Source organism: Salvelinus namaycush, chromosome 19, assembly GCF_016432855.1.
Source record: "Salvelinus namaycush isolate Seneca chromosome 19, SaNama_1.0, whole genome shotgun sequence".
Classification (NCBI taxonomy): Eukaryota; Metazoa; Chordata; class Actinopteri; order Salmoniformes; family Salmonidae; genus Salvelinus; species Salvelinus namaycush.
In genome coordinates, this window is record NC_052325.1 from 978,036 (window position 1) to 989,313 (window position 11,278).

Below are 11,278 nucleotides of genomic sequence, written 5' to 3' on the forward strand. Positions count from 1 at the left end.
TTCCGACATGACATGAACGCTGCATAATATCTAGCTTGATGAAAGGTTAGCAATTCTCGTTCAGTTAGCCATCATGGTAGCTAGCTAAGTAAAGTTAATTGACAGTCAGTGTAACCAGAGAGTTGGTTAATACCGGTAACGTAAGCTTAGCAATAAACTAGCCAGTTGACAAGTATCACGTCTCCGGGTGTATCAGCACTTTTAATTGCACGGTGACCGTAGCTTATAAATAGCCGGTTGCCAGCTAGCGAGCCGGTAAGCAGCCATGTGGTTTCAACATGAAGCTGGCTGTCAATGCTAGCCTTCGTTAGCTATCGGGGAATACCGTCAGGGTGTTTTAACCTTTAACTAGGCAAGTCAGTTAAGAGAAAATTCTTATTTACAATGACGGCCTCAAGATTACATTATAATGGAAAAGGTCAAATCGGTCACGTTAACCGACTAGAAATTCCGCTCAAACGGAGTCCTGAAGTACGTTTTAAACCGGGCCTAGCAACGCTCTGTTAGCTAACTTAGTTGTGAAATATGGACAACATTTACAGTATATACTCTGTGGACGACTCCCCCCCCCCCCCGCAAAAAAATCTAAACTAGCTAACAACCCCGGAGGAGAAACATTTCAACGAATTTCAGAGAGGCCTCTAGCTTTTACTAGCTAGTTAAATACTCACTATAGCGTACATGGTTACAACATATCAAATGTTTACATTTACCTGGGCCCAATGCGTGGCGCAACAGCAGCAGTGGTGGTGTTGGTTGTGCTTTTCACCCCCAAATAAAGTGTAGTCTCGCAGCGCTAAAGTTCCCTTAACCCTTCATCGTTGCCTCCTAACAACCACAAACTGAGGCAGATCGGTATTGACACATTTCCAGAACTTCAATTAATGAAATGATCCCAAAACACGGGTCTATATTAGTTACATTTCATAATGTATTATTAAAAACTTGTCTTATTTATTTGACATCAACAAGACATATTCTACTGATAGTTGACAAGTCATGCTTGTGAAGACGCCACCCTGTACAAACTGTATCCAATGACCGAAGTAAAATTAGTTTCATATTGGATATTCGGTTTTCTCTCGTCAATAGCTATTGAACCAAGCATGCCACGACTGTGACGTTTATATATTCGGAATCAGGGAGAATGGTAAAAAAAATCCACAACTTTTTTGATTGTTGTCATTTTTCTCTTCTTTGCTTTTGCCCCTCCTACCATCCCTACCCTGATTGGAGTAAACTAACGAACAACAATACTTCTACTTAAAGCTATTTCGCTCACATCTACAGTACCTGTAGTTAAATAATTATACACGTATTCCTAATTTCCTGTGTTGGATATTCAGCCACAGCGGCCAATCACCATTCATTCTGATCTTAACTCCAACCCTCCGATGTCCACAGATTAACCCGTCTTTCCCAGTATAATGCCATATCTTGCTATTTCCTTTTCGCAATACATCCCTCCAATTTACTATGATGTCTGACGAGGGTCCTGAACCTCCCAATTTGTAACATTTCTACCGATATTGCCCTAAAAATAAATACTTTACCCAAGAACGTAATGACATTTCCCATTGAATGATCGTGTTTTTTTAGTTCCCATAACAATGCAGTTTGCAGGTCCATCTGAACCCTGATATTATGACATAACCATTCCTGGATCTGACTCCAAAAGCGAGCCACCGATGGACAATACCAGAAAATATCTTCTATCGATTATGTTTCCTCTTTACAGAGTCTGCACAGGGCTGACTGTTCTATTTATTCTGTTTCTTCGTTGGCAGAGTCTGCACAGGGCTGACTGTTCTATTGATTCCGTTTCTTCGTGGCAGAGTCTGCACAGGGCTGACTGTTCTATTGATTCCGTTTCTTCGTGGCAGAGTCTGCACAGGGCTGACTGTTCTATTGATTCTGTTTCTTCATGGCAGAGTCTGCAGAGGGCTGACTGATCTATTGATTCCGTTTCTTCGTGGCAGAGTCTGCACAGGGCTGACTGTTCTATTGATTCCGTTTCTTCGTTGGCAGAGTCTGCAGAGGGCTGACTGTTCAATGCCCTACATATTGAGCGTTATTTTTGTAAAAAGTATTTGATATAAAAACTTAAATTGAAACGAATGGATCGATGCGTCGATTGTTGTTTTATTTGTCAGTTTGTAGACCTGCTGCCAAGGTATTGAGACATTAAATACTTGTTCCCAATGGATTTTTATACTTATTGCTGTCAAGCCTCATATCATTATAAGCCATTTATGATTTTTAATGGGTGGCAGACAGACAAATTCTTTAATTCCTTATTTAAATAATAATTTCTTCTAATTTTGTGACAGAGCTGTGATGAGTTGGTTATCATTTAGTATTGACCATACACCTCCGTACACTGTTGTAAGTTGCTCGTGAGCAGTGTTGTAGTACTCGTGACCGCTTTCTCAAGACCACGTATTTGAGTGTCTCGGTCTTGTCTCGCTGTTGAATACATTTGTACTCAGTCTCGGACAGTGAGGATTTCTTCGCAAGACCAGCTGAGACCAGAATAGTCAAAAAAAAAACGAATGATCAGCTTCCATTCAGTCAGCTCATAAAACCGCTTTGCCCGGCCAAATATATACACTCCTTTATTGAAACATGAATACAGTATCTTAGCAACCTTTATGTCTATTATAGACGTATGGTCAGTACAAAATGATAACTCACTCATTGGAACATCTGAAAATTGATTTTATTAAAGAAATTATTTTAGCATAAAAAATACTTTAAAAAAATGGCCAATCATTTCAGGTCCAGTGCCATCGTTGGGCCGCGGGTGTGAAAGATTCAGCAGACTGCTGGCATTACACATCTGGCTAAAAGACTACAGTAGCTCTGCTGGAGTCACTTTTATTGATAACTTTAACACTTTTCCTGGCTAAATTCCCAATCTGGCCCTCATACCATCACGGTCACCTAATCATCCCCAGCTTACAATTGGCTCATTCATCCCCCCCTCCTCTCCCCTGTAACTATTCCCCAGGTCGTTGCTGTAAATGAGAATGTGTTCTCAGTCAACTTTACCTGGTAAAATAAGAGTAAAACATTTTAAATCAACAGAGTTTTCACCTTGTTAGCTCGGCTATTCAAACCTGCGACCGTTCAGGTTACTGGCCCGACGCGCTAACCGCTAGGCTAACTGCCACCCTACCTACTATACCTGCCGCCTATGGCAAAATTGTGTAGTAGGCCCGAATGCATTGTAAGTTTTACATGCCTGACCTACAAGCACGTCTGCACACAAACAATAGCAAAACAAAAGTAGACTTTCTTCTCTAGTTTCCTGGAACATAGTCAAGGCTTAGTGTCATACTTGGAGAGCTCTCAGCACTTCATCAAAACAATGCCTATATCCCCCCTAGTCATTGGAGACTCTCCTTTACAACAGAACCACGTAACGAACCTCACCTCCATCATCTCGCATTCAAGTCACGATTAAATATGCATAGTGACAAACCACCTGCAATTCACACTGATAGTAGGCCACTCCGAGGCTTTGTCCCAAATGGTTCCTTATTTAGTACACTACCCATAGGGCTCTGGTCAAAAGGAGTGCACTATATAGGGAATAGGGTGCCACGGCCCATAGGGCTCTGGTCAAAAGGAGTGCACTATTAGGGATTTAGGGTGCCACAGCCCATAGGGCTCTGGTCAAAAGGAGTGCACTATATAGGGATTTAGTGTGCCACGGCCCATAGGGCTCTGGTCAAAAATAGTGCACTATAATAGGGAATAGGGTGCCACGGCCCATAGGGCTCTGGTCAAAAGGAGTGCACTATATAGGGATTTAGTGTGCCACGGCCCATAGGCTCTGGTCAAAAAGAGTGCACTATAATAGGGAATAGGGTGCTACGGCCCATAGGGCTCTGGTCAAAAGGAGTGCACTATATAGGGATTTAGTGTGCCACGGCCCATAGGCTCTGGTCAAAAAGAGTGCACTATAATAGGGAATAGGGTGCCACGGCCCATAGGGCTCTGGTCAAAAGGAGTGCACTATATAGGGAATAGGGTGCAATTTGGGGTGTTGCTTGTAATGCCACTACTGTAACAATTGATACACACACTACTCTGTCTCTGGTTGCCTGGTGATCTGTCATCATAGACTTCCATAGGCTGCTGCAGTATAATAAGTCATCATAGACTTCCATAGGCTGCTGCAGTATAATTAGTCATCATAGACTTCCATAGGCTGCTGCAGTATAATTAGTCATCATAGACTTCCATAGGCTGCTGCAGTATAATTAGTCATCATAGACTTCCATAGGCTGCTGCAGTATAATTAGTCATCATAGACTTCCATAGGCTGCTGCAGTATAATTAGTCATCATAGACTTCCATAGGCTGCTGCAGTATAATTAGTCATCATAGACTTCCATAGGCTGCTGCAGTATAATTAGTCATCATAGACTTCCATAGGCTGCTGCAGTATAATAAGTCATCATAGACTTCCATAGGCTGCTGCAGTATAATAAGTCATCATAGACTTCCATAGGCTGCTGCAGTATAATTAGTCATCATAGACTTCCATAGGCTGCTGCAGTATAATTAGTCATCATAGACTTCCATAGGCTGCTGCAGTATAATTAGTCATCATAGACTTCCATAGGCTGCTGCAGTATAATAAGTCATCATAGACTTCCATAGGCTGCTGCAGTATAATTAGTCATCATAGACTTCCATAGGCTGCTGCAGTATAATTAGTCATCATAGACTTCCATAGGCTGCTGCAGTATAATTAGTCATCATAGACTTCCATAGGCTGCTGCAGTATAATTAGTCATCATAGACTTCCATAGGCTGCTGCAGTATAATAAGTCATCATAGACTTCCATAGGCTGCTGCAGTATAATAAGTCATCATAGACTTCCATAGGCTGCTGCAGTATAATTAGTCATCATAGACTTCCATAGGCTGCTGCAGTATAATAAGTCATCATAGACTTCCATAGGCTGCTGCAGTATAATTAGTCATCATAGACTTCCATAGGCTGCTGCAGTATAATAAGTCATCATAGACTTCCATAGGCTGCTGCAGTATAATCGTCAAAGACTGTTAACAATACCCATTACACAAACACTATTACCAAAACCTTTAAGTCTTTACTGAAGACTCATCTCTTCAGTAGGTCCTACGATTGAGTCTGGCTCAGGGGTGCGAAGGTGAACGGCAAGGCACTGGAGCCACGAACCGCCCTTGCTGTCTCTGCTTGGCCGGTTCCCCCCTCTCTCCACTGGGATTCTCTGACCCTTTGACAGGGGGCTGAGTCACTGGCTCGCTCGCGCTCTCCCATCCTTCCTGTCCTCTGCCTTGTTTGGAGGGGGAGATCTCCGTGGGCTATACTCGGCCATGTCTCAGGATAGTAAGTTAGTGGTCAGTTGATGTCCCTTTTGTTGTTGTGGGGGCTGTGCTTTGGCAAAGTGGGTGGGGTTATATCCAGCCTGGTTGGCCCTGTCTGGGGGTATCGTCGGACGGGGCCACAGTGTCCCCCGACCCACCCCTGTCTCAGCTTCCAGTATTAATGCTGCAATAGTCTATGTGCTGGGGGGCTAGTCTGTTATATCTGGTGTATTTCTCCTGTTATATCTGGTGTATTTCTCCCTGTTATATCTGGTGTATTTCTCCCTGTTATATCTGGTGTATTTCTCCTGTTATATCTACCCCTAAACTTTGTTTCAACAAGTCAAATACGTTTCTATTTACTCCTCAGACACCCTGAAATGTAATCAAACTAATATTTCTTACGGAAATAAGTATGTTCAATAGGAAACCGATTTTAGCAGGTGCGTCCTGTCTTTATGGCACACGCAAACATGAATTTCCCTGTACTAAAACTGATATTTCTTATTAGTTTTTGAGGGCTTACACACCTGAAACCTTGAACATAGACTGCTGACACCCTGTGGAAGCATTAGTAGGTGCATCCAGGGAGCTAATTTTTAATATGACATTTTACTTGCCATTCTAAGAGGATGGTCTCTCTCTCAAAAACATTCTGGTTGGTTTTTCTTTGGATTTTCTCCTACCATATCTATTGTGTTTTCTTTCCAATGGTACCAATTATATGCATATCCTGGCTTCAGGGCCTGAGCAACAGGCAGTTTACTTTGGGCACGTCATTCAGACAGGAAGTGGAGAAAAAAGGGTCTTAGCCCTAAGAAGTTTTTAACTTCTGTCTGTGCCCAGCAGGTAACACTTCAGGATACTCAAAATGGCAGGTGAAGTGCCCTCACAAAGTACAGGCATAGAGGGCTGAAAAACACATTATGGCTGACCTACCCTGTTTAAACAAACGTTGCAAGGTCACCCAACGGACACAACTAGGACTTTAGCTTTATGGGAGGCATAGAAGAGACCATCACACAACAAATACTGTCATACTTCCCTTCTGCTAGTTGAAGCATATGAATAATACGTGGCTGGTGAATTATTACAATCAGGGCATGTGTAGGCAAAATACATATATATATATATATATATATATATATATATATATATATATATATATATATATATCCTATAACTCAAGCTGTGGTCACTGCCAGGTCAGCGTATATATATATATATATATATATATATATATATATATATATAGCCTATAACTCAAGCTGTGGTCACTGTGCCAGGTCAGTGTATATATATATATATATATATATATATATATATATATACACATATATATAGCCTATAACTCAAGCTGTGGTCACTGTGCCAGGTCAGCATATATATATATATATAGCCTATAACTCAAGCTGTGGTCACTGTGCCAGGTCAGTGTATATATATATATATATATATACACATATATATAGCCTATAACTCAAGCTGTGGTCACTGTGCCAGGTCAGTATATATATATATATGTAGCCTATAACTCAAGCTGTGGTCACTGTGCCAGGTCAGCGTATATATATATATATAGCCTATAACTCAAGCTGTGGTCACTGTGCCAGGTCAGTATATATATATATATATATATATATATATATATATATATATATATATATATATATATATATATATATATATATATATAGCCTATAACTCAAGCTGTGGTCACTGTGCCAGGTCAGTATATATATATATATATATATATATATATATATATATATATATATATATATATATATATATATATATAGCCTATAACTCAAGCTGTGGTCACTGTGCCAGGTCAGTATATATATATATATATATATATATATATATATATATATATATATATATATATATAGCCTATAACTCAAACTGTGGTCACTGTGCCAGGTCAGCGTCCAGTCAGCTGTTCTCTTTTAACCCTTAGTGGACACTGTGCCAGGTCAGCATCCAGTCAGCTGTTCTCTTTTAACCCTTAGTGGACACTGAATGAACTGAATATTTGATGCGGTTGGAGTGTGTTGTCGGTTTACCCATAGCCACTAGATGGCACTAGCTTCAAACAGAGCCATGTCATTTAGAGAGTAAAGGCCTATGCAGTTTCTATGTTACCATGCATTTACATCACACTTCAACCGTCTATGGCAGCCATTGTTATCTCCTCATTGACATAACATGGAGAATATTTAAACAATGATATGTAACTGAAATGTCTACAATTAGGAACAATAGAAACATTAAAACTCTAAATATATTGCTGTGGTTTCAAGGTGTATTAGGTGTATGTACAGGATACACCTGGTAGTACACAGAGCTGGACTGAGACAGCCATTTTGTGGCTTTAGGCATTGGGTTATGGGCTGAGTTCAGAGCTACGTGAACGGTGGAATAACTAAGTTATAAGCAATGCAACAACTACGTATCGGAGTCGAAGGGGTTAAAGTTGAAGTTAAAACAATAACAAAGCATACTGCCCCTGTTTCGGTAAAACGGTAAACAATAACAAAGCATACTGCCCCTGTTTCGGTAAAACGGTAAACAAAAACAATAACAGGCTGCCCCAAAAAACAATAACAGGCTGCCCCCAAAAAACAATAACAGGCTGCCCCCAAAAAACAATAACAGGCTGCCCCAAAAAACAATAACAGGCTGCCCCAAAAAACAATAACAGGCTGCCCCCAAAAAACAATAACAGGCTGCCCCCAAAAAACAATAACAGGCTGCCCCAAAAAACAATAACAGGCTGCCCCAAAAAGCAATAACAGGCTGCCCCAAAAAGCAATAACAGGCTGCCCCAAAAAGCAATAACAGGCTGCCCCCAAAAAACAATAACAGGCTGCCCCAAAAAGCAATAACAGGCTGCCCCAAAAAGCAATAACAGGCTGCCCCCAAAAAACAATAACAGGCTGCCCCCAAAAAACAATAACAGGCTGCCCCCAAAAAACAATAACAGGCTGCCCCCAAAAAACAATAACAGGCTGCCCCCAAAAAACAATAACAGGCTGCCCCCAAAAAACAATAACAGGCTGCCCCCAAAAACAATAACAGGCTGCCCCAAAAAACAATAACGGGCTGCCCCCAAAAAACAATAACAGGCTGCCCCCAAAAAGCAATAACAGGCTGCCCCCAAAAAACAATAACAGGCTGCCCCCAAAAAACAATAACAGGCTGCCCCCAAAAAACAATAACAGGCTGCCCCCAAAAAACAATAACAGGCTGCCCCCAAAAAACAATAACGGGCTGCCCCAAAAAACAATAACGGGCTGCCCCAAAAAACAATAACGGGCTGCCCCCAAAAAACAATAACAGGCTGCCCCCAAAAAACAATAACAGGCTGCCCCCAAAAAACAATAACAGGCTGCCCCCAAAAAACAATAACAGGCTGCCCCAAAAACAATAACAGGCTGCCCCCAAAAAACAATAACAGGCTGCCCCAAAAAACAATAACAGGCTGCCCCCAAAAAACAATAACAGGCTGCCCCCAAAAAACAATAACAGGCTGCCCCAAAAAACAATAACAGGCTGCCCCCAAAAAACAATAACAGGCTGCCCCAAAAAACAATAACAGGCTGCCCCAAAAAACAATAACAGGCTGCCCCAAAAACAATAACAGGCTGCCCCAAAAAACAATAACAGGCTGCCCGTTTCGGTAAAAGTCTGAGGGATGGGACTTGATCATTGTAATCGCTCTCAAATTCATAGACGGAGCAATGCATGTCAGAACTGACCACCCGTTATTTCCAAATGATAGCATTAACCCTGTTATGAGGCTATACCGTGTTTGTTTACATTTATTTTGTTTACAAACATCAGAGTAAGTATATTTTGGGTTTTGATGGTGCTCTGACAGTTATATTCTTCGAGAATCAACGGGTGCATATCATTGATTCAATTTAGTCAACAAACAAAAAAAAATGGATGTGGCAACAATTGACTGCCTCTTTAGGGAATGGAGCATCTGCAACTTTGCATGATGAACCATCAAACAGGCAAAGAGCGTCAATACAGGACTAAGATTGAATCGTACTACACCGGCTGCGACGTTCGTCGGATGTGGCAGGGCTTGCAAACTATTACAGACTACACCGGGAAGCACAGCCGAGAGCTGCCCAGTGACACGAGCCTACCAGACAAGCTAAATAAATAAATAAATAAATAAATAAAGCTTGCTCGCTTCGAGGCAAGTAACACTGAAACATGCATGAGAGCACCAGCTGTTCCGGACGACTGTGTGATCATGCTCTCCGCAGCCGATGTGCGTAAGACCTTTAAACAGGTCAACATTCACAAGGCCGCCGGGCCAGATGGATTACCAGGACGTGTACTCCGAGCATACGCTGACCAACTGGCAAGTGTCTAAACTGACATTTTCAACCTCTCCCTGTCTGAGTCTGTGATGCCAACATGTTTTAAGCAGACCACCATAGTCCCTTTGCCCAAGAACACTAAGGCAACCTGCCTAAATGACTACCGACCCGTAGCACTCACGTCTGTAGCCATGAAGTGCTTTGAAAGGCTGGCCATGGCTCACATCAACACCATTATCCCAGAAAACCTAGACCCACTCCAATTTGCATACCGCATCAACAGATCCACAGATGATGCAGTCTCTATTGCACTCCACACTGCCCTTTCCCACCTGGACAAAAGGAACACCTATGTGAGAATGCTATTCATTGACTACAGGTCAGCATGCAACACCATAGTGCCCTCAAAGCTCTTCACTAAGCTAAGGACCCTGGGACTAAACACCTCCCTCTGCAACTGGATCCTAGACTTCCTGACGGGCCGCCCCCAGGTGGTAAGGGTAGGTAACAACACATCCGCCACTCTGAGGGGGGCCCTCAGGGGTGCGTGCTCAGTCCCCTCCTGTACTCCCTGTTCACTCATGACTGCATGGCCAGGCACGACTCCAACACCATCATTAAGTTTGCTGATGACACAACAGTGGTAGGCCTGATCACCGACAACGACGAGACAGCCTATAGGGAGGAGGTCAGAGACCTGACCGTGTGGTGCAAAGACAACAACCTCTCCCTCAATGTGATCAAGACAAATGAGATGATTGTGGACTACAGGAAAAGGAGGACCAAGCATGCCCCCACTCTCATCGACGGGGCTGTAGTGGAGCAGGTTGAGAGCTTCAAGTTCCTTGGCGTCCACATCACCAACAAACTAACATGGTCCAAGCACACCAAGACAGTCATGAAGAGGGCACAACAAAACCTATTTACCCCTCAGGAGACTAAAAAGACTTGGCATTGGTCCTCAGACACTCAAAAGGTGTTACAGCTGCACCATCGAGAGCATCCTGACAGATTGCATCACTGCCTGGTATGGCAACTGCTCGGCCTCCGACCGCAAGCTACTACAGAGGGTAGTGCGTACGGCCCAGTACATCACCGGGGCCAAGCATCTTGCCATCCAGGACCTCTATACCAGGCGGTGTCAGAGGAAGGCCCTAAAATTGTCAAAGGCTCCGGCCACCCTAGTCATAGCCTGTTCTCTCTGCTACCGCACAGCAAGCGGTACCGGAGCATCAAGTCTAGGTCCAAGAGGCTTCTAAACAGCTTCTACCCCCAAGCCATAAGACTCCTGAACATCTAATCAAATGGCTACCCAGACTATTTGCATTGCCCCCCCCCCTCCACACACACACACACACTGCTGCTACTCTCTGTTATTATCTATGCATAGCCACTTTAATAATTATACCTACATGTACATAATTACCTCAATTACCTCGACACCGGTGCCCCTCGCACATTGACACATTGACTTTGTACCGGTATTCCCTGTATATAGCCCTGCTCTTTAATTATTTGTTATTCTTATCTCTTACTTTTTTAGGGAATTTCTTAAAACTGCATTGTTGGTT

At 42.6% G+C, this 11,278-nt stretch overlaps 1 protein-coding gene across 3 annotated transcripts in view; it reads right to left on the reverse strand.

Moving 5' to 3' along the window:
* The window catches only part of LOC120064055 (tubulin polyglutamylase TTLL4-like), a 34,738-nt gene extending 33,748 nt beyond the window's left edge, over positions 1-990 (reverse strand). For 2 of the 3 annotated variants that reach the window (XM_039014379.1, XM_039014378.1), the window contains exon 1: positions 714-987. The gene's annotated coding sequence lies outside the window, so the exon portion shown is untranslated. Of the gene's footprint in view, positions 1-713 lie in introns of all 3 variants that reach the window. The other variant, XM_039014380.1, reaches the window with a different exon arrangement.
* Between the last annotated feature and the right edge of the window lie 10,288 nt (positions 991-11,278).